Consider the following 19,947-nt stretch of genomic DNA (forward strand, 5'->3'; position numbering starts at 1 on the left):
TTTTCCTCTTCCAGTTCCCCACAGTTGCTCTTCTATCATTTGTATTACCTTCGTGTCCTCCGTGGACACCTTTCTCACGGAGATACCATTTCTTTACCTTTTTCCATGTTCGTCAGGACCGAATGCCTCCATGAATGGATGTGTAACTGTGCTTCCGGTAGACGCGGTTCAGAACCAAAGACTATGTTTGCCTAGTTACATCATTTAGAGGTCAACCAGTAATCAACTGGTTTCCTGTGCTCAATGATCTAATTTAGCTTTTCAGGTGGCAAAATGTGATCTGATCATATTTTGGTTAGTTGCTTAAGGATTAGTGGCTTTGTGGAATACTAATAAAGCTTCAGCCTGAAATCTGTACAAATAAATTGATGTAGACATTAACACCTAGTTCTTACTGGTTTTTATTTCCATTAGGGTGACATGCTGTTACCGTTCTCCTCCTTATATACTCCTAGGAATCCACACAGAGGCTTATAAGGTGACAAGGTTTTTTTTATCTGAGGTCTCTGTTTCCCCACTTTTTCCTTAACCTGCTCCAACCTGGTCTCTGATCCCATCCTGCTAGGTGCTAGGGGCGATTCTGATAATAGCTTCCATGTCCCCATGGAAAATATTTCAGTGCCCTTTATATCCAGTCGCTTGGCAATTCTTCTACAATTGACCATGATCCCTTTCTTGTGAAAGTATTTTATCCTTTGGTCACTGTGGTACCACAGTTTCATATATTCCTGGTGGCTCTCTGGCTTCTCTTTGCCCAGAGCCTCTTCTTAATATCTCCCTTCACTTGATGATTAATACTTGGGTTCTTCAAGGTTGAATGCTGCTCTTCTTGTCTTCTCATTCTATATATTCCTCCTAAGAAACATACTCATATCCTTTAATTACTAGTCATATGCCAGTGATAGAAAATATATTTATCGCTCATATCATTTCTTTCGGCCCTAGGCTACGTAGTCCACTGTCTACATGATGTCTTCGCTTGGATGTCTTGGATATCTCAAGGGCATCTCAAGTTTAATTTATCTAAAAACAAATTCACCTCTCTAATTGGCCCTCTTTGAGGGTTATCTGGCTAGCAAATATTACATCCATCTAGTTAGTTATGCAAGTGACAAAACTGGAAATCACGTGCCTCACCTGCCTCCCCACCATACGGTCTTATCACCAGGCCTGATATTCTGTCTCCTAAGTGTCTTGAAGCTGTCAGCTTGTCCCCATCGATGTCATCCTATGCTGGTCCCAGCTACATTGTCTTTCACCTAAACAACTTACTAAGTTAATTGGCTTTCTCCACCTCACTCCTACACTGAGCCAGAATAATCTAAATGCAAATGTGATAACGCTTAAAGGGTCTTTTTAGTGGCTTTCCCTTGTTCTTTAAGACCAGAATCCCTGAAAAGGCAGTACATAATCTGGCCTCTACCTACCTCCTTAGCCTCACTCATCAATGCCCTCCCGGCACTCTCTGTGAGCCAACCAGACTAGACTTCTCCACATTTCTAGATGCTGCATACTCCTTCCCATAAGGGAAGGAGCCTTTGCTCACATAGTTTTTGCTGTCCACATATCTCAGTTTGTTTCCAAACTGCCCCTCTTCAACTGTTTCTATTTCTTTTTTAGACGTGAACAGAAACATCACTTCTCCAGAGTCTTTCTTGACCTCCTTCAGTGTGTTCTCACTGTAAGGGCACTAATTATAGTTTGTAATTATAAATTCATTTTGTGACCCTGATTAATGTGTCTTTCCCACATTATGATTTTGCTCATTGTCCCCCCCTCCTGCCCCAGGACTATTTCTAGTCCCTACTAGAGATAAATATGTGTATTTTAGGGTGTAAAATGTGTTACTGACCAAATTAGTGATCAGAAATAGCTGACCCTTAAGTCCAGTCCAGCCAAACACCCTGTTATACTTCATCAAGTCACTTCCTATTTTAAAGCAATGCCATATGGAAATTGTCTGTAGAACAAAGTTAATAGAAATGCTTTAAATGGAAATAACAGATTTCTGTGTATGGAGCTGCATAGATCTCTACCCACACCCTAAATTTAAAATTCTTTGGTGGCTTCAAAAATTAAAGTGTCAAAGAGGGGTAGCTAATGGTAGAATATTTTAAATTACTTCAGTAAGACCATTAAAGAGAAACTGGGAACAATATTTTGATTGATGCAGCACAACAAACAAATTGCACTGATATGCTTCTAAATTGCTACTATCATGATCCTTAGCGATTGTATAGTGTAAATCATTAGTCAATCAAGCACTCAATATACCGTGTGAGCTCTGACAAAAATAGGCTAGATATGATAATTAGGCAAAAGTGTGATCGTTACATGAAGATGAACATGAGGCTTATATCAATTTTGTGGCTATGTATAGTCATTTCGGTCCTCATATACTGTAACCATTATCCCATTACTTTAAGATTCCCTGTAGGGATGCCTGGGTGGCTCAGTTGATTAAGCATCTAACATCAGCTCAGGTCGTGATCTCAAGGTTCATGGATTCGAGTCCTGTGTGGGGCTGTGCTCTGACAGCTAGCTCAGAGCCTGGAGCCTGCTTTGGATTCTGTCTCCCTCTCTCTCTGCCCCTCCCCTGCTTGTGCTGTCTCTCTCTGTCTCTCAAAAATAAATCAATGTTAAAAAAAAAAATTAAAGATTCCCTATAAAAGCATTAATACATACTTGAACTCAGGTTAAATTTCTACATCTGAGACATAAAGAATATTATGACTTAGGCTTATATATATATTTTTAAAAACCCACAGATTTACTGATTTCAATTTTCAATCACCATTTTCCCAATTGAAAATTCCTGAAATGGTTGCCAGGGAATAGTGGAATTATCTTTACAGGATCCTTCTGAGGGTATAGTCAGAGACTTCAGGAAAAGACAGACGTAACTGAGAAGCCAGAGATCATAGAGCATATTTAAAAGTCAAAGAGCTGAATTCTGTAGGCTCGGAAATAGTTTTTAAGGCAAACATAGTAACAATCAAAGACAAGTGTCATTTAAGCAGTTTGACTGCCCATTTCTCCAGGCTTTTCTGTTTGTCTGAAATATCAGTTTTCAATGACACCAATTTATCTGAATGTAAAGTGGAAAATGTCCTATATTCTGTACACTTGGTGCTCTGCATTTGGATAGTTCTCAAATCAGAACAGACCCTCTGTGAACACTGAAGTCAGAGATGGCCTTTGGTAAAAGCAGAACACAATTTGAGTCACCTTTTCAGCAGGCATTCGACTCAATTCTGGGATTGGTTTCTGTCTGAAAGCTGATCAATCGCTGACCTGCAATGTGACGTCAGCCGGCGTTAGCGCCGTGCTGCACTTCTGAGCATTGGGGATCATTCAGAAATCGAATCTTCTAACACAATCAGTGACCACCATTTATCTTCCAAAGGCACATTTGACTAATCAGATTCTCTTATTTTCCTGTATTCTGACTTTCAGCCCTGCTTCGTATTAGATAGAGGAGAAACACAGAACTCTCCTTTCAACTGCTTTCCATACAATTAACATCAAAGAGAAATAAGTGACTCACAGTCACAGATAAAAAATTAGCCAATTATATACTGAAACTGGGACAAACAATTATGTCAATAAAATCGACTGGCACAAGAAACCAGACCCATAAAACCAGGGAATTTGGCAGCACCTCACTCTCCTTCCAGTATGTCACCCGCTAGCACAACTGGACAAATGGACAGTGGATACTGGAGACTGAAAAAAGGAAAGGGCCGTGGCTCTGGTGGGGGCCATTTAGTGCCAATTTATCCAGCAGGACTGGATGGGTCTGTGGAAGGGACAGAAAGTTCTTTCCCTTTCCCCTAAGCAAACCTTCAGAGAAAGACATTAACTTAGCAGCCCTTAGGATAGATGAATGTTATTTCTCAGACATAATTATTTTTTTCCTGACATATAATTTGGAGGGGAAAAGAGCCATCAGTTTAAAATTTTAAATACTGAAATCTTTGAACACTGTTTGCCAGACAGTTAGAAAGAATGGCTTGATTCAAGGTCATGCCTCTGGGCAGTGAAAAAGCAGCTGGAAGCATCACCGAGCCAGCCACTGCACCGTCTCAACAGGGCATCACTCTCCGCATGGTTGGGGCACATGAGGCACATCCATCTGGATTGAGTAGACAGGCCACCGTGATCCAAAGTGACGGGTTCTATTGCTCTATAGTCTTTTCGTTCCAGTTGATTAGACACAGCTTCAATTTTGACTAGTGTACAGACAGAGATGCTCAATGCATTCCAGTTTGCAGCGATATTATTAAGGGGCTAGAACCCGAGCTCTTATTGGTCATCTGAAGCCTCTGCGGTACAGAGAGTAAGCTATAAGTACAGCCATCCCCCTATGTCTGAATCCCTCCCCAGGAGAAAGTTAGGTGCTTAAAGAGGCCTATTAACTATTTAAGGCCATTCAGAGCACCATTTAATGCATTATTGCTACAGTAATGCACTCTTCCCCTTGCAAGGGAGCAGAATAGTCATTTCTGTGGGAGGTGGAGAAATGTCCGTTAAGCTTGGCCTCTGGCATCCTCCTAACCATCTCCAGTCATGCCAGTTCCAAGGAGAGTAGCCCCATATATTATTATCAACTGTGGGGCAGGGGAGGCAGCGTGTTCTTAACTAAGACATAAATTTGGGCTCTTATAATTCCAGTATTTTTTTTTACAGTCCCAAATACTGACAGTAAACTTCTAATAATTAGAAACCAGTTTGGACACAGTATCTGAAGGCATCACTTGCTCTTTTTGCTTGTCATCCGGTGTATTTCTTTCCCTTCAAGGCCAGAATTGCACTGGCAATCAAATGCTCTCATCTGTCTGAGGAAGAGAGATTCACAAGTGGGACCATGCACCTGTCCTGTGTCCTTTCAGGTCAGAGTAAGTATTTTTCCACGCAGTGTCCAGAGGGCCAGCCATGGAACATGGGAATGGGATAAAGAGCCAGCCAGGGTCAGCCCGGTGCCCGCTGCTGCCAGAAGGACATGAGGAAATGAGCCATGCCTTAAGATGTCCATGTGAAGGTCTGATGACCAGGCAGCACGGTGGTCTGGATAGAAAAGTCTTTGACATTTTAATTTTCATGTTATGTAACAGATTTCTGACCCCATTTATAAACCATCAAGCTTAAGACGCAGATTTCACTATTCGTAAAAAACGACAGGCTTCTATTATATGGGTTGAAAAAGAAAATCCCAAGATTGACTAACTCAAAATCCTTAGCAATCTCCTTTTCAGATTTTTTCCTCCTCACCACTGACCTCCAAGCTGAACTCCGCTGTGACTTGACAGAACTCTCCTGCCTGTAAGCGATTTCAAGAAAACCAAAAGGCAGCTGTAGGGAGGAGGGGTTATCCTTTTCAGTATGTTTTCTGGGCTGACTTACCACCCCAAAGACACCAAGGGTCTCATGGAGTCTTTTTGTCACCCCCATACTGAACTTGGAGAATGAAGTAGACAAGTGAGTGTATGCAGGGCCAGACTGAATAAAGAAGAGGGACCTGGACAGGTAAGCTGGGACAGGGTCTCAGGTGTGAAGATCTTCAGGTTGTAAGCTTCTCTCTTAACACTGAACACTGAATGAGCATATACATGTGCACATGCAGGGTTCGAGAAAGGGTGCAGAGAGGAATACCTTGTGAGAGTCTGTTTTTTGTCCCCTTTTAAAAATAAATCAATAGACTCATTTTTGGGGGGGAGGGTAGTTTTCCAGAAAAATAAGTGGAAAGTATAGAGAGTTCCCATGTACTTCCTCACCTTCCCCCACATCTTTCCTTATTATGACCATCTTGCATTAGTGTGGTGTATCTGGCCACACCAGTGAGCCAATACTGATATCCCAGTATGAATTCATGCTCCTAGTTAACAGGGGAGTTCACTCCTGGGGTCGTACGTTCTGTGGGTTTGGACAAATATATAATGACATGGATCCTCCACTGCAATATCCTACAGAATTGTTTCATTTCACTAAAACTCTCCTGTGCTCTGCCTATTCATCCCTCCCTCCCCTGCCCCCCTGGCAACCACTGATCTCTTTAGTGTCTCCATAGGTTTTCCTTTCCAGCACATGATATAATTGGAATCATACAGAATGCAGCCTTTTAAGATTAGCTTCTTTCACTTAGTAATATCCAGTTAGGTCTCCTTTACATATTTTCATGGTTTGATAGCTCATTTCTCTCTATTGCCCAATAATATTCCATTGTCTGGATGTGCCACAGTTCATTTATCCATTCACTTAGTGAAGGACATCTTGGTGGCTTCCAAGTTTTATCAACTATGAATAAAACTGCTGTAAACATCCATGTGCAGGTTTTTGTGTCAACTCTAGTTTTTAGCAGGGAACTTGGCAAATTGGGGTTAGGTAAACTCCGCCGGAGTTCAGACACCTCACAGACCAAGGGCGAAAGACAAGAGTATTAGCACACACCCCAGATGTAGGACACTGCTGGGCAATTATTGCTGGTTGGTAAAGAGTGGTGAAAGAACTACTGAATGGCCTAATAATGAGGCTCCCTTGGGGTGTTAGAGACTGAATTTTGTCCCTTGGAAATTCATATATTAAAGCTTTAGTTAAAGCTTAACTAAAGTCAATAGAAGTCATAAAGATGGGTCCCTAATCTGATAGCACTGGTGTCCTTACAGAAAGGGGGAAAGATCCCAGTCTTGTCTTTCTCTTTTCATGTGCACACACAGAGGAAAGGCCTTGTGAAGGCAGACATAGTGAGAAGGTTACCATCTATGCCACAGGAAGAGCACTCTCACCAGAAACCAACCCACAACCTCAGTCTTAGACTTCTAGCTTCTTTAAGCACACGAATAGACTGGTCTCTCTCCCACGGCATTGTTGGGGAGGTTATGATAAGGGGATGGAGAGGACGCTTTGTCTATTCTGGGAACCCCTGTGGGTTTGCATCGGTCAGAGCTCATTTACCCTTAGGCTGAGATGTGACCCTCTCCTGCAGTAGGTGCGGAAAGGGGCTCTAGTAATGCATCTCTGATCATGTCCTTGGAATTAACTCCTTGGTGTGGAAGTACAGAATCCTCGAGGTAGAATTTCTGGGTTAAAGGGTATATTCAATTTTAAAGAGTGTAGTATGTGTAGTAAACCAACTATGCCCATGTACACTTCCACTAAGAGTTTTTAAAGTATTCATTTTACCACATTTAACAATGTTGGCTATTATTGCTATAAAAGATGAAAGCAAAGTAAACCTTGTTAACTTCATAAGCAAAGCACACCTGACAGCTTTTAAAATTTCTACTTATTTGGAAATTATTGGGGTGGAGTATTTTTATATTTTCATGGTCATCTACATATCTTCCATGGCTTGCAATTCATACCTTTTGCTCCTTTTACTATGTGCTATGTTTTTCTTATTAAGTTATAAGAAATATTTATATACTGAGAAGACTGACATGATCAGCCAAATTGCACATTTTCCCCATAACTTTCTTTTCACATTTAATTGTGTGTAGGTGTTTTGATGTTCAGTTCTTTTTCATTTTTACATTACTACAGTATATGGTTTCTGCCTTTAGTATCATGTTCAAAAATCTTCACCCATATAGCAAGGTTAAATATATTTTGTTCTGTATTTTCATCTGTATTTTGTTGTTTGATTTTTGCAATTAGATGTTTAGTCATCCTGGAAATTCTCTGTGTATAAAGTGTGCAATCTAAATCTTCTGATTTTTTTTTAAAAAGTGTGAACCAACTTTCTTCTCTCTCTGTTGCTTTACTCTATTTCTCACTGACTTCCTGAGAAAATCTGAACTGAGTTTGAACATCTTCCATCAACAGGGGTCAAGAAAAGAGAGCTAGGGAGACAGGAAAGAGAGAAAAAGGGAGATCAAGGGGAAACTTTTGGTTTAAAAAGCTAAGTAGAAAAGTCACTTTGGTTTCTCCATCTTCTAAATGAGCAGGCTGGACAGGATAATCTGTAGAGCTCCATTCCAGCTCAGTTTTATAGGATTTGAGGATTTGGAGGGCAAACCACATCTCTCATCCCGTCTTTCTGAAAAAGACGAGTGCACACTAAACAACTCTAAGCTGAAATGACTTTTAAGCTTAAGAAATACTGGGACCCGAAAGGATCCTTGAGAACTTTTAACCTCAGTTGAATCACTTTGCTGATAAGGACAGAATTCCGGGGAGGTTAATGGATCTGCTCAAGGTCCCACAAACGGTCAGTTGCAGGCGGCCTGGGGCTCAGTCCCCCGGATCTACATCTTGCCATACTCCTTCCCACTTCTCCAGCCATCTCTTCCTTTCCTCCTGCCTTCCTTTTCTTTCACTATGAAATTTATTTCACTCTGATCATGATTGCTCCCATCCACCGGACGTGACACTGTTTGACAGTGAACGCTGAGAAAGAGGGTAACTTGCAGCAGGAAAAATGTAATGGAGAGAGTCTCTTTCTTAGGAAATTTACCTCTTTCTTAGGAAATTTACCACTTAAGGCCACTGTGTGCTTTAGGCCCCCTCTCAGGCACTTTAAAATATTTTCCCTTGGGAGCCGTGAGATCTTTTCAGTTCTCTCCTGAGAATCTGAGTGCAACCAAAGCCACAGACTCTTCCATTTTTGCCTAAAAGCAAGGAAATGATTACCTATATCCTTAATTTAAATTCCCACTGACAGCTCAGACACTGCTGCAGCTGGAGGGGCAAGCTGACCTTCACATCTATTGTCCGTGTAGAGACAGAGGGGAATTTTATTGACCAGAGAGGATAATATGCATTAGGGAAGCCAAGCAAGGATGTTCTGACCTATTGGAATATAGTGCAGGGTCAAAGGGCACAGGATTAGAGCTGTGTGGCATCGTTAGCGTAAATGCCAGTTGTGTCCCTTTGTGTGCTCTGCTGCGTCACTAGCCTGTCTGTACCTTGGGGACTGGCAAGAGAGCCTCTTTCAGCTGCTCTTTGCTTATCTATGGTATCGAGAAGAACTTGCTCCCAGCTCCCCTGGGGCTGCCTCTTGAAAAAAGGGAAAACAACGATTGCAACATTGCAAATCCCAGAAATTCCATCTGCATATTTTCTGAGCCTCTGGTACACTGGGTCACTCCTTAGGGGGACAGTTTACTGTATTTGCCTTTAGAAATGAACCCTCAGAAATCACTCAAGGGAATGCCCGATGAACAATTCCTCTTTCTTTCCCCGCCTCCCTCGCCCGCTAAGTGTCTCTGAAAAGCGCCTCTCTAGGGACACTTGTTCCTGGTATTATCAAACCCCAGTAATGCAGGAGACTCCTGGATATTTTTGTTGTTTACTTCTTTCCTCCCTTTCCATGTATAGGAAGAAAGGGGGAGGCTTGGGGCCCATTAGGAGCTCATCAGATGTTCTGGGAACTGGCCATTTTAGGGGTTGCCTTGCCCCAGTGCAGGGACACAGCTCTGCTATGTGTAGTGAGCACAGACCTTTGTGTTTGATTTACATTTTCTCATTATATAGGGGCCACTAGTATTCCTGTCTGGTGAATGAAGAAACTATGGCACAAAAAGTTAAGTCGTTTCCTGAGGTGATACAGAGAGCAAGGGTAGGAGGTGTGATGCGAATCCAGGCCTTTGGGCCCTAAAGTTCATGCCCTCCATGCACTCCCACTTTCTCTGTCTCTCTCTGTCTCTCCCTCTCTGTAGCAGCCACTCTTGGTGCCCCACGCAGAATCCCTTTAGCAGGCAGCACACCACCCACTAACTACTATCAGTATCAAATGAACAGTTCATGGCCTTCTCAATGCCCGGAAGGTGAGCACCCCCTCCTCACATCTTCAATTCCAGGAGTAGCTCATAGCACCAACTGCCAGCTTGGGAGTACAAAAGCCCCCCTTGTCCCAAGTTCTGACCACCCGCCGCATGCAATTCCTGCTCCAGAGCTGTTTGTAGAACCTGATCTCAGTTGAGATAGCATCTTTGGTTACCTTTATTTCCTTGTCCTAGTCTCCTTCCTCACTACCTACCCTCCTTTTCTGAGAGCAGTTCCTTAATAAATAACATGGCTAAGGACCCTCTTCTCAGGCTCTTCTTCTAGCCAATCCAATCTCAGGCCCTTCCCATCATGCTTCTCCATGCTCCTCTGTCTTGGGTTCATCTTCAGACTGATTCTTTCCATGTGGCATCAAAACGAGCCCCAGTAGCTCCAGTCGTATGTGGTCTCCCTACATGGGGAGAGCCCCCCCCCTTAAGCATTTTAACAGTCTCTTAGGATAGGTTCTCTTTGACCACTCTGACTCACAAGCCAGCGCGTTGGGGTGAAGTGGGGTCATGTGCCTGACAGCTAAACAGGGAGAGGAGCAATCCCTGTGAAGCAGAAGGGTCAAAAATGCCAGGAGGAGATACTTCAGCGGGCCACAGAAAGTGACAAAATGATCTGAGATTGCTTATAACACTTGCTGGCATGTTACAGTCATCATAGGACAGAAGGAACTTGCATTCACACATCCTACCTGGCTAGAGTTAGGAAAATGGTCTCAATGGTGTGATTGTGTGGCTCTCAGTAAACATGGGGCCAGGAATTTCTGGGTGAGGGCAAACAGGAAGAAAAGGGAAGAGGGAGAGACCGTGGAGAAAAAGGGCCCCTAAAGGTTATTAAGGTTTGGGTTTGTTGGGGCCAGAAGTCACTGGGTGAGGGATAATGAAACATATTTCACATCATTCTCTGAATTCTATGTGTATTTGTGATTGGTCATTGAATGAAAGTTTTCTTTCTGGTAATAAATAATGGTTTTATACTTTTAGACGTTGCAGAGATTCATAGTACATCACTTCTCCCAACAAGCCTCAAGTAGGTGTTATCAATCCCAAGTACAGATGAGAAGAAAGAGCCTTCTCAAAATCACACAGCAAAATCTGAGGCCAAACCCAAATGCCAACTTCCTGTCTTTTGGCTCTCTGTGAACTAGCAGATGGTGGCTTTGTATTTGCTAGGCAGAGGCTGAGGAGCTTATAAACCAGAGGTGCCAGAGGACAGTTTCAGTCGTAAACAAAAACTGAGGGTCAAAGTTTCTCCCACCCCCCTTCTGGTGAGCCAGCCTGGGACATATTGTCAACTACCAGCCACTGATTGCTCCTGAGCTGAAACACAAGTGGTAGGCACTGTGTGGTAGGTATAATTTTAGCTTCTGGGTGCTCCACATGGAGCAGGAATCCCAGGCAGGCTCTGGGCTGGCAGCACAGAGCCCACTGTGGGGCTTGAGCCCATGAACCATGAGATCATGACCTCAAACGAAGTCAGACGTTTAACGGACTGGGCCTGCACCAGGTGCACCCTCAGTTCCTGTCCAGAAGATGAGAGAGCACCAGAACAGGACAGCATTTGCCTACACAGGGAGCAGAGGTGCAGGGCACCTGAAAGAGGTAGTGGATACTCGTCACACACTGTGGATGCCCAGAGGACAGGACTGATCATCAACAGAGGCCCGAGAAGAGGCCAGTAAAAGACGCCTGAGACTCCTTTGGAGACTTCAAGGGGATTTGACAGGGATTGAAGGGCATGTGTAAACAGGTGAGTGCAAGAGCAGGGGAATTGGCTTATTAAAGGTAATACAATTTCATCTGAATCCACAGCTGATGAGGTCTACGGACACATTCATTAGTATTGCTGAGCGACACATCACCTTCAAAGTTAGTGGCATAACACGACCACTTACATATTTCATGGGTCAGGAATGCAGAGAGGGTGCAGCAGAGACGTGATGTCTGGGGCCACAGCTGGGAAAATTCGAAGGTTGACAGTGACTTGACAGCTGGGGCCTGAAATCATCTGGAAGCATCCTCATTCACATTTCTGGCCGTTGATGCTGGTTGTCATTAAGAAGGACCAAAAAGACCCAGGAAGATCAGCCATCTGCAGAACACGTAGGCTGATGGCAGCGTGTGCCAAAAGTGAGGTACAGACCTCACTCATGGAGGGCACCAAGCCGGGGGGCGGGCTAATAGGATGGATGATCAAATCCAGACTCAAAATGGTCTTGACATGCTGCATCCCCATGCCCAAACCCTGCAGATGAACTCTCTTACTTGTCTTTCTGGGGCTTCTGCCTTATCTCAGGTCTGCTTGATAGCTGACTCCAAGTCAAGGGGGACATGGTCTGCATTCCCGATCATTACTGAATACTTCAGAAATTCTTACAAGTGTGCCACTGCATCAAAGTGTGTTATTGCTAGGAGGGATCCTGGAAACTATCAAAATCAGTAATTTTTAACATTTAAAAAATGATCTTAACCTGTTTTTCTCAAAGAAAACATGAAGTCAAAAAAAGAAAAAAGAAAAGAGAAAAGAAAAGAAAACATAAGGTCCAAGCCCCAGTTTGAGAGCAGGTATAAGGACAGCTGATCTGATGAAGCAGGGATGGGGGGTCCACAGTGTCTATACCCTCAACTACCCTTCAGACACCCGTGTGCCACCCTGGGGCTCTTTTTGATGAGGTGGGCGTTAAATTCCAGAGAAATAAAATGACTCACCTAAGGTCACGCAACTGGTTTTTGATGCAGATAGGAATGGAATTTAGGATTCGGACTCTCACATTAGGGCTATTTTTATTTTTTAATTCATGTTTTTCATTTAATAACATTGTCATTATAGAAAACCTAAAAGATGCAGACTTGTATAAGGAAATAAAAATTACCCTTAATCCCACGACCAAGGAATACACACTTTTAATATTTTGTCCCAGTCTTGTGTGTGTGTGTGTGTGTGTGTGTGTGTGTGTGTGTGTATGGTAACCTAATATAAACAGTGTTTTACAGCTTGTTTTTTTTCTCTTTATAATTTCATGTAAAGATTTCTCATGTCATTAATTTTTTATAACATCATTTTAATGGCTGCATATAAAGTGGTAGCATGAACTATTTAATGGATCTCCTGTTGTAAGATATTTGCTTATTTTTTTCATTTCTCCCTTTTGTAACATCAATCTAAATTGTGATAAACATCCTTGCAGACACTTCTTCATGCACATCTGGGTTAATCTGATCATATTCCTAGGAGTACATTTTTGGGTAAAAATCTACACATATTTATTGAAATCTTTTGATACCTTCTGCCAAATTGACTAGGGGTCCTTCTCTGTAACAATAGGGTGCCTCTTCCTAGAGAACCACTCTGCTTTGCATGGTGTAGATGGTCCCCCTTGAGGAGTGTGATGTCCATTGTTTTGTGTTCTCTTACTAAAAGAACCATAGCAACATTGACCTAGAAAGAACTTTAGAAGGTGGACGGACTGTCTCTTTCTTTATTCTCACTAATTCAATTTAACCTGAGTGTGAGTGAACTGAGGAGAAAAATAATGATAAGATATTTCAAAGTGCTATCATTCTAGAGTCATTTATAAAAGTAATATGACTAATTTCTAAGGAAATAAGTATCAAGACTTCTTGTATTAGCATAAACTTGAGTTTAGGTATATGCGGTTAAGTTCAGGGGAAGGGTGGTGTGGGCCTGCCAGGGGTATCCTAATAAAAGGACCTAAGGAAACAGTTTACCTAAGGATGGAAGGAATGGAAAATTCTGAATACAAGGATAGCCATCTCCAAGCCTGTGTTAGTTTCTTGTTGCCACTGTCAGAAAGTACTACAACTTAGGGCCTTAAAATAACAACGTATTGTATATTTCTAAGACTTTGGCAGCCCAAAGTCATAACTGAGTCTTGTGGGGCTAAAGTCAAGAGGAAGGTAAAGGTGGTTTCTTCTAGAGGACTTCAGGGAAAATCTTTTTTTTTTGCCTCTTCTAGCATTTAGTGGCTGCTGGCATTCCTTGGTCTGTGGCCACATTACTCCAATCTCTGTTTTGTCACATCACTTTTTCTTCTTCTGTAAACAAATCTCCCTCTGCCTCCTCTTTTTTTATACCATTTATTTTTACATTTGTTTATTTATTTATTTTGAGAGAGACAGAGGCAGCATGAGTGGAGGACACGAGGAGAGATGGGGAAAGAGAGAATCTCCAGCAGGCTGTGTTGCCAGTACAGAGTCCAACTTGGGGCTTAAACTCACAAAACCATGAGATAATGATCTAAGCCAAAACCAAGAGTTGGACACTTAACCAACTGAGCCACCCAGGTGCTCCCTTTCCCCTCTTTTGAAAGACGTGTAATTACATTTAGGGTAAATTACATTTACCGACATAATTGAGAATTCTTCCTCCATCTCAAAATCCTAAACTTAATCATATCCACAAAGTCTCCTTTGCCATTCAAGGTAACATTCACAGGGACCAGGGACTGGGGCCTGTCTATATTTGAGGGGTCATTATTTGGCCTAACATTAGGCCCACCTATAAAAAACTCATGCCTAAATTGTAGGTCAAGGAAGCTGTGATAAGATTGTCAAGGGGGTAATTAACTTGGAAAAGCTAAGCCATTTGATCCAAGTCAAGATGGTGGTAGATTAGCATAAACAACGAGGAGCAAACATGAGGCAGCAGCAAAGCTTCAGTGTGTCATTAGTCACTGATGCACATGTTATAAATGCTGATGGCTGTAATGTCAGTGCCATTGGTCTCAGACTCAGAACCTGAGCTCAGAAGATAGTAGAACCATGTGCTTTCATGATGGTCCCTTGACATGGCCTAGCTGTCATCTTTGTTATTACCATGGAAATCCAGAGCAGAAAAGGCAAGAACTTTTTTTTTTTACTTTCCTTTATGTTTTATCTATTATTGAGATAGAGAGAAACAGAATGCGAGTGGGGGAGGGGCAGAGAGAGAGGGAGACACAGAATCCAAAGCAGGATCCAGGCTCTGAGCTGTCAGCACAAAGCCTGATGCGGGGCTCAAACCCACGAACCATGAGATCATGACCTGAGCCGAAGTCAGCCACTTAACCGACTGAGCCACCCAGGTGCCCCAAGAACTTTTGGAAATGTAGCCACAAGGACTAATATTCAGAGCCCACAGCAGATCATAGCTGTGAGAACCCTTTGAGGATTTGAAGAGGGATACGCTTTCCACGGAATAAATGTGGCAAGGCAGAGCCAGAAAAAAATTTTGTGTTGAGCTTCTGTTAACCATGTGTATCTGCAGACTGCTGGACCTGGGAAACATGAGACAAACATGTCAGAGCTCATATGTCTGTGGAGAAAGAAATACAGACTCTAGCCGAACAAAAGATTGGTGGTGCAGCAGCATGAGCCTCACCAGGAAGAAAAGCAGAGTTGTAGGTCCGACCCAGGCCTACTCAATCAGAATCTGTTTTCACCAGACCCCTAGATGACTCATCTGCATGTTCGATTTTGAGAAGCACTGATTGCTAAGAAAGGGGACTGGCTGCTGAACAGCGACAACAGGTGCCTGTTACACAAATTTCCTTGAGATGGTGTTAAATTGATTCTGACGGCGTTTTCCATGGAGGAGATCGCAACTGAGTTGAGTACTTATAATTTATCAGTTTGAATGTTTTCAGTGACAGATAAGAGACCTCCAACTCTACAGGCTTAAAGTATGGGAAAAAATTATTATCTTACATCGGAAAATGAAAGTAAGGTGGTTCTTGGGCTTGTTCATTCTTTTTTACAACCTTCCCATGAAGATGCCCAGTGGGCCTCTCTGCACACTTCATTGGCCAGGACTGGTGTCCATGCCCACCTCCAAATAGGGGGAAATGGTATCTCCGTCACTGGCTTTTGCATTCAGGATGTGTCCATGACTCATGAGAGGAAGGAGTAGATACCACAATCAAATTGCATCCCTGTCAGTAGGAAAGGCCATTAATACCCAGGGATCAGCTTCAGCATCTTTAGTGTGTTTGCGGAATTTCCTAAGATTGCTACTGTTCTTGCCAGTACATAAGTCAGCATGATCCATTCCCTTTTAATCAGTCATCACTTTAAAGCTCTGCCTTAAAATAATTAATTTTGTTTATGTATCTTTTTGTTCCCAAGGAAGCATGGAATTTTTAATTAATTAATTAATTAATGTTTTATTTATTTTTGAGAGAGAGAGAGAGAGAGTATGAGTGGGGGAAAGGCAGAGAGAGAGGGAGATACAGAATCTGAAGCGGGCTCCAGGCTCTGAACTGTTAGCACAGAGCCCGATTTGGGGCTCAAACTCATGAACCCTGAGATCATGACCTGAGCTGAAGTCGGACACTTCAGCGACTGAGCCACCCAGGCACCTGAAACTTTTTAATAAGAAAAGGAAAATAGACCAAGAACAGTGGGAAAGAATTTTAATATTCAGACTTCTGACTGAGTGTGACAAAAGACAAAATAAATAAAAAAAGACACTTGACAAAATCCTTTATAAAAAAAGGTCTTATTTGTTCTGTGTTCTGGGCAGCAGATTTTCCTTTTCCAAGGGCTTCATCTGGGGGTCAGACTGTCCATATCAACCAGGATCTCGAGAATTTTTGACATTGTTGCTACTTAAGCCCTAGGGTACACATTTAAATTGTCATATTTGGTCTGCCTCACAATGACATTCTTCGGCAAGGAAAGAAAAATAGAATGTGTGGTCAGTGTGACAGAGTAAGACCAGATACACTTGCAAGTCACACAAGAAAGTCGGAGGGGTTTTGTCACACTTAAGCTTGTTTTCCACCCTCAAAGTCAAAATATCAAAGTCGTTCGCAGTTTCCTAAGAACAAGGCCCAGGACGGGGGTGAATTAGAAGATGGTTAATTACGCCCAGTGCTGTGTCAATCCTGTATTGATGACGTGAGTGTTTGTTAGGAAAGGGGGACCAATCCTGAGCCCCCAGGGGCTGCAGTCACTGAATGGATACCCTCTCTTCAGGGCTCTGTTTAATAAGGGGCCCTCCAGCCGCCCCCGGCCCCCTGCCTTGTGGCCCCCCAGTCTGTTGTGGTAGGGGACAATGGGTGGTTTTACATTGGCTTTATTTAGTGGCTGAATGGATGGTTTCCTCATGATTTCTTTTGTTCCCATTTTATTAGTAATCTCGCTGTGCAGAGGAGTTTTGGACAAGTGCGGATGCTGGAAGGAGGTTATGTTACAAACTTCACAGGGCCTCAGAATGACCACGCTGGCACTTGGCCAGTCACCAGTAGGTTTTGCTCTTAAAGCCTGGTTGTTTTTGAACATTCTTCTTGGATTTTACAACAGAAAGAGCATTTATCATAACTGAGGGGCCTGCGCTACCAAGCCCTTTATAAGCAATAGCTCATTTAATGCTTTCAATAATCCTTTGCAATGTATAGTATTATCGCCATTTAAAATATGAGCAGCTGAGGCTCAGAGAGGTTGTGACTTGCTTATGGTTACACAGCAAGTAGGTGGCAGACCCAGAGTTCAAATTTGACTTGAATTTACACTGAAGCCAGTGCTTTTCACTGCCCAAGGCTCCACCCTGTGTGTGTGTGTGTGTGTGTGTGTGTGTGTAATTGCTGCCTCCTAAGGAAGAAAGGTATTGGAAGAACAGCGTCCAGGCACAGAAGCCGAATGCTTGGAAACCACAGGCTTACAGACTGCCTCTCAGGGGGTTGTCCCAGCAGCAAACCAAGAAACACAGACTTGGCTTCTGTGCTCAAGCTCACAGACCTCACTTTAAGCCCTCACATTATCATTTGGGGTGGGTTCCTGCTCCTCTAGGATGTAGATGTCTATGGATTCATCACTTTATTCCCTGAACCTAATAGCACCTAGCCTATGTGCAAAAAACACCAAACGCATTTGTGTGGATAGGAGGCAGTGATGGGGAGAGGTGGGAATCACAGCAAAGGAGTAGGCCCTACTTTTTTTCCTTTTTAGAGGAATTACCATAGCTTACTACTTATAGCTTGAACCTCAGATTGTAAGTTGTTGCCGTGGGCAAGGTACTAAATATCTCTGACTTTTACAAATAGCCATATGATCACGCAGTTCTCTGGAGATAATTAAATAAAATGAGACGATGAGTGTAAAAAGTTCAGCTCAGTCTCTGGGCGGGGCAGACTTTTGATAAACGGTGGCCATCATTATGGTCACCATCATGGTGTTTTCCCAGTGTTGAGAATTGTGATTTCAGGTGTGTTTGTCTTAGAACGAGGCTCTTGGCTAACTGGCTATGGTGTGAGGAGCCCAAAGGAGCAAGAGCACCTGGCTCCCAGGGCTCCCAAACAGACAAGGTTCAGCATCTCGCCACCAACACAAATGGTGTTGAAACAAGAAAGGGGTTTACCTTGGGGAGCCCGACACTGGGAAGACAGTGGACCAACATCTCAAAGACGATCTCCAAAATGCTGCAGGTACCTGCAGGTTTACATAAGGAAAATGTGGGATAAAGGTCCATGGGTAAGTGCAGGTGAGCAGGGAAGGTCAGGTGGATCATTGCCTTGGGGTCAATCTCGGGAGCTGGCTCGTGTCAGACTCTTCCCTGTTGCTTTGAGGAGGTCGTTCCTGCTCCCACCATGGAATGCTTTGCCCAGGTTGTTTTTTGTTGTTTTTTTTTTTTTTTTTTTGCCTGAGGTAAAGAGATAAGCTGGAAAGAACTTAATCAGTTGGAAAGTACAGACCGGGGTCAAAATGGAGGTGACCAGAGTCTACTTTCACGGGAACATGGACCTATTTTCTGAAGGCAAGAAACACTTGTGTTTCATGACTCGCAAGAAAAGACTTTCTTGTCACTCGACTGCATTGGTCTGCAGGGAGTGGGCCTGGGATTCTGACCGTGGTGGAAAGGGTTTCCATGGATTTCTAGTTTCCTCACCACGTGCCTCTTTCGCAGCTGTGTTGCCCGGGGGCTGATTGGGCTCACATTCCTGACCTACTAGAGCCCTATCGTTTGAAGAAACAAATATCTAAATAGTCCCCTTCCAGGTAATACAGAGCCTAACTAGTGTTTTCCCCAATGAGTGTTTTAAAACTAGAGATTTGTATGGCTCATTCAGAACCATTTTAACAGAAGAGGCTGCCGCAGGGAAAATGACTTGAAAGGACACAAGAAAGATGGACTCAGCCTGTCTTCGTGGTAACAGAAATATTGCTGTTATTAATATCATGCACTTAAAGAGAGCTTCTTTCCCAAGGAGCTCAAAGCATTGAACATATATTATCTTATTTCTCCTTGCCACATGCAAGAGAAGTAAAAGACAGGAATAGGCAATCTTCGGTAAAAAACACTCTTTACTGAAGTGCATTTGGGTTGAACCGGAACCAGACAAAATCATCCCAGTCTGGTAGCAAGAGAGCTAATGAGTCATCCCAGGAGCACCTGACTTCCTGTTACACGTTGCTCAATGCCAGGGGAGGTAAAAAGTCCCTCGGAGTGAAGTACCTGGACCCATACCTTGGGAAGGAGAGTTCACTGAGTCACTGGGCCACTCCAGCCTTCAGGACCTTCGGCTGGCCTGCGGGCCCCACCATCCTTGGAGCTGTGCAGCGTCCTGGATGAGCTGCTGAGTCTGGTGCCTCTTCCTAGGCATTTTGTTGACATTGGTTTCTGATGTTCTCACGGGACTTCATGGACTTCCGGAGGTAGGGTCAAGAGCACTCCCTATTACACAGGGCCCCTTCCTCTGAAGGGTATTGGGTGCATTTAGGATCGGGTTGCCGAAGGTGCACTGGACTGGGCTCTTTGACTGCCTTAGCAGCGGGCGATTCTCTGTGGTGTTGTGCCTCTAAGAAGAGGTCTGTGAGTGCGGGCATTTATTTCATGCTCTACGCCCTCAGTCTTCATTCTAATCTGGAGCATGGCACACTTGATTTCATCCTAACTTAAATCTGACTTAATAGAGCGCTAGCAGTAAAAGGCTACAGGCCCACAATTAGATAAACGTTATGCTGTATCTGAACTGGAGCCTAGTGGAGACATCATTTCCACCTTTGCAAGTGATAGGAATTTAGGATGAAGTTAAGGCATTTGGGCACAAGTAGAACCACTGAGAAGGCTACCTCAGTACTGTGCTATGTTCAAGAAATCTTTAGATGTCAGATTCTCATAGACTGGAATTTGAAATCCCAGATCTGCATGTTCTTTGGAAGTTCTTTCATCTTCCTGAGC

General features: G+C 43.2%; 1 protein-coding gene across 4 annotated transcripts in view; it reads left to right on the forward strand.

Moving 5' to 3' along the window:
* Positions 1-19,947, forward strand: part of LOC144231864 (uncharacterized) — an 81,148-nt gene that overhangs the window by 29,521 nt on the left and 31,680 nt on the right. For 2 of the 4 annotated variants that reach the window (XR_013335215.1, XR_013335217.1), the window contains exon 1: positions 19,215-19,421. The exons of 1 other annotated variant lie outside the window; for it this stretch is intronic. The gene's annotated coding sequence lies outside the window, so the exon portion shown is untranslated. Of the gene's footprint in view, positions 1-19,212; positions 19,422-19,947 lie in introns of those variants that run through there. One more of the 4 variants, XR_013335216.1, reaches the window with a different exon arrangement.

This window comes from Crocuta crocuta, unplaced genomic scaffold (genome assembly GCF_008692635.1).
Source record: "Crocuta crocuta isolate KB4526 unplaced genomic scaffold, BGI_CrCroc_1.0 scaffold102, whole genome shotgun sequence".
Taxonomy (NCBI): domain Eukaryota; kingdom Metazoa; phylum Chordata; class Mammalia; order Carnivora; family Hyaenidae; genus Crocuta; species Crocuta crocuta.